The sequence below is a fragment of the Ceratotherium simum genome, chromosome 38 (genome assembly GCF_057802395.1).
Source record: "Ceratotherium simum simum isolate JZ-2026a chromosome 38, ASM5780239v1, whole genome shotgun sequence".
NCBI classification, from domain to species: Eukaryota; Metazoa; Chordata; class Mammalia; order Perissodactyla; family Rhinocerotidae; genus Ceratotherium; species Ceratotherium simum.
In genome coordinates, this window is record NC_141937.1 from 20,574,014 (window position 1) to 20,578,527 (window position 4,514).

Genomic DNA, 4,514 nt, shown 5'->3' on the forward strand with positions numbered 1-4,514 from the left:
CTTTTCTGGTAATCTCCCACAGCTGACTTCCCCCTCCCCCAACATCCTCCTTTGTCTTTAGCTGAAGATAGTATTTAAGATAAGAACCTCCACCATTTTGTTGAGAAACTCAGTTTCCCTGGTTTCTCTCATGTATACATGTTCTTAAACTTGGTATTATTTTCTCCTGCTAACCTATCTTTTAATTATTTGGCCAACCATAAGAACCTTGGGGGAAAGGGCGGAAGGGGATTCTCCCTCTTCCCCAACAGTTATTAGCTAAAAACACGTTTGTATTGGGATGCTGTCCCAAAACAAGGAGCTGGGCCCCCAGACCAGATACAGCATGCATGTGTATGGTTTTCCCTATATGTTACAACAATTAGAAGAGACTGACTCAAGGATCACCATTTTGAGTCTGCAAAGTCTAAAGCCACCACCTATCCTCATATCATGACCAAGAGTATTCCTACAATTGAGGGTTGCTGACTTAGAATCAGACCTAGAACTCAAGACATATTCTCCCTACAGATAGAGATGCTCAGGGCTAAATTACTCCTGTGGTCCTTGCCCTTCCCAGGGCTGACAAGTGGCTGGAAATGGCAATACCTGTGAAGATGACGACTCTCATTGGCTCTGACAGGCAGATCAAGTGCTCAAGGAAGTACCCCAGCCTCCTCCTGCCATGCTGTCTGTTTAATATTGCAAATAGCCACCATAGTTATTCAGGTTTTCTCCCACTTTGTGCCCACTGGAGAAGCCCTGTTGCACCTTTTTAACTTTTTCTCTCTTCATTATCCACAAACCTGCTTGAATTTTTCATTTTGCTTTAGGGATATGGCTTGACCACCAATATTATTTTATGACTCCTTAGTCATTTTTTATAGGAAAGTTTTAATTTTAGAATATTTTATCCATTCACGTGATTTTTAATGAATTAATAAAACATATCCTCATTAATCATTCTATATTTTTTGCTGAAAAGAAATTTTATTCACATCACACCATAATTATTAAACTTGTGTTTCAACAAAATAACAAAGCTTGGAATCTACTAAACATATAAAACATGCCAGGGATCTATCACAAAGTTTGAAAAACATTTTAGGTATTTAGTGAATGGAGAGGAAAGCTCTGATGGTTTGGTTCATTTTGATGGCCAACACGTATTTCTGAATGTGATCCTAGTTGTTGCTAAGCAATGGCTATGTACACATAAAATGATCCATAGAGAGTTCTAGAAAATCAAGGGTTGGTACCTTCTGCTTGTTAATTCTTGGCCCTTTTTAATGCCAAATAAAATATTTTCTGTCATTTCTCCTGTTCTTCAGTACAACTTCTGCATGGCCAAACCTGGTTTATTACTGAATATACACTAGGAGTAAGAAGAGCTTTCTCTACACTCAGGAGTTAATGGGAACATTTTCGTGCTCTATATGATGCCAAACAGCCTGGGAAAAAAATTATACTGTGGCAAAGTAGACGCAACCATATTTAGTAACATATTCTCAACTAATAATAACCTTGGTTATCCAGGGCAGAAATGGGCTTTGTTTCTGATATTACTCTGAGTTCATTCAACTCTAGCGCTTTTACTGTAAATTGTTATGATTGCAATACTGGTCTAAATGACAGCAGCATAAATAATCAAAAACTGTTCTTTAGGCAAATCAGGACAGGAAGCTGGGAGATCTTGGTGTTAGCTTTGGTTCCCCCACGAACCATCTATTTCTCTTTGAAAACTTTACCTAACATCTCCAAACCACAGGCTTTGGAAAAGACAGGTTAGTTTAATAATCCCTAATTGTTTAATAATAAAGCTGCCATGATGCTACTAAGGAAATACTATAGATTTATAATTCCACAAATAAAGTTGGCCTTTTTCCTAAAAAAAAAAAAATGATGTTCTTAAGCTTTTGCTTTCTAGAAGCTATCTTGGAGAACTTACGAATATCAGGTTTTCAAAAATGTCACAAAATTATGTATAGTTAGGGCTTAGTACACATGAGATGTGCTGTCATTGGAAATACGTTTTCTTGGCTAGCTCCCAAGTCCCCTGTCCTCCCTGTGGAAGTCCCCAAACCCTCTTCTACCTTCTGTAAGCCCTGAGTGATGTCATCCAATTCAGTGTCTCAGCTATGACCAAGTGACAAGGACTGACAGAACAGTCTCCAGCTCGGGCCTTTCTTTTTTCTTTTTTTTGAGGAAGAGTGGCTCTGAGCTAACATCTGTGGCCATCTTCCTCTATTTTGCATATGGGACGCTGCTACACGTGGCTTGATGAGCGGTGCCTCAGTCCATGCCCGGGATTCGAACCTGTGAATCCCAGGCTGCCGAAGCAGAGCGCACGAACTTAACCGCTACACAACCAGGCTGGCCCCAACTCAAGTCTTTCTTTCTGTTTTTATTTTTTGTGAGCAAGATTGGCTGGGAGCTAACATCTGCCAATCCTCTTCTTTTTTTGCTGAGGAAGACTGGCCCTGGGCTAACATCCGTGCCCATCTTCCTCCACTTTATATGGGACACCTGCCACAGCATGGCTTGACAAGCGGTGCGTTGGTGCATGCCCGGGATCCGAACCGGCGGACCCCGGGCCGCCGGAGCAGAGTGCGCGCACTTAACCGCTTGTGCCACCGGGCCGGCCTCTCAAGTCTTTCTTGAGACTCAACTCCTCATTCTGAACTGCTCAGGGGAGCTCATCTTATTAACCGCATCTAGTACAAACCCACTCTCTGTTGATCAATGACACCCCCCTCTTTCCGTTACCTAAGTTAAAAACCCCAGTCGTCTTTACCTCCATCTCTCATCCCCAACACCAAATCAGTCACTAGTTATTGCCAATTCCTCTTCGTTAAGCAAAACTGTTCTTTCTCCAAGACTCCATCATTTGTTTCAATTGTCACTACCCTTATTTCCATGGAAATGACAGAGCTTCATAGTCGGCCAACTGGTCTCCCTGTCTCCATTCTCTCTCCCTTGAATCCATGATCTTTATTACTGTCGCAGTGATTTCTTTCTGAATAAGAACAACACTAAGAATGCAATGCCACCTTCTTGCTTCAGTCCTTCCTTGGCTCCCTGTCACTTGCAGAGCCACATCTGAGCACCTCAGGCTGGATGAGGAAATTAGACTTGGAGATGCCTTTCTAGCTTAACCATGTACCACCCTGTCACACCCAGGGAGCCAGCTACATCTTGCTTTTTACCCATTCACTGTTTGACACATCCTGGATCATGTAACATGCCCTTTCCCAGTTTTTTTTAATGCCCCATCCCTACTAGAATACAAGTTTCACGAAGGCAAGGACTTAGATTGTTTTGTGCAGTATGTGTGCCTTGCACAACAGCAATGTCCCAATGTAGGTGATGAAAAATTATCTATCTGTTGAATGAGTAAGTCAATATATTGTTTGCAGATCTGTTTCAAGGCCACCTCTGCAATGAAGACTGCCTCGTCCCTCCTTCCACTCTCTGCAGGGTAATTGCGCTCTCCTTTGTGATTACAAAACACACCAAATGCACAATTATTTTAGCACTAACAACATATTGTACGCATTTACTCATATGTCTCTCCCATTTACTTGAACTCCTTGATGGCAGGAATACTCTTATTCATCCAAAATGCCCATCATAGTACCCAGTTCACAGTAGGCACTCAAAAATTGTTTTATGAATAAGTGAATGTATTAGGTGAATCAGATAAAGGAGGAAACAAAGAGTGATTTGATCCGGCCTGGGATCACAGACAGACAGACAGACAGACACACACACACACACACACACAATGAGGAGTCAGACATACGAATCACCCTAAGGAATTAAATGTTTCAAGGATTCTTCTCGGTAAGAGACAGATATTAGACTGGTTAACCTTTAATTCACCTTTGTAAAACATAGTTTAAAAAGACAGTCTGGCTCATAAAACAAAATAGGTAAGTTGTAAATCCACCAATTTTCGATTTTTATAATGGAAATACTGATAGATTTTGACCTTAACGAGCTTCTACTTTCATTACTTAAAAGGTTCTACTCTTTTGTAATAAAAGAACTGTGATTTGTGGATGTTTTATGGTATGTTTATTCCCATTGGTTTTTGCCTTCAGTCACCTCAGCAAAAATAAAGAAGGGCTGTCCCAGTGGAATTTCAGATATGTCATTACTGAGAGGGAAGCAGAGAGGAAATGAAAATTTGCTTTATTCATGACTCTTCAGACGTGATGTATTCTGCCCGTGCGTATGCATAGCTTCTGATGACTCCATGATGTATTGTGCCCGTGACCATGCTTAGGTTCTGATGACTCCATTCCAAAGTTCACACTTTGGTGTGACCGTTTGGTGACTGTTATCCGTTCTAATCAGATGACAGCCAAAGACTGTCTTCTCACCTGTTCAAAAACATTCCTACTCTGGACACCTCAGGATGGGCAGAGCCTAGCAATTCAAAGCACAGATGGTATGTTGGTAGCACCAAAATTTCTTTAGAAACAAAATTGGGAAATTAAAATGTAAAACAACACATAAAAACTAGACACCTC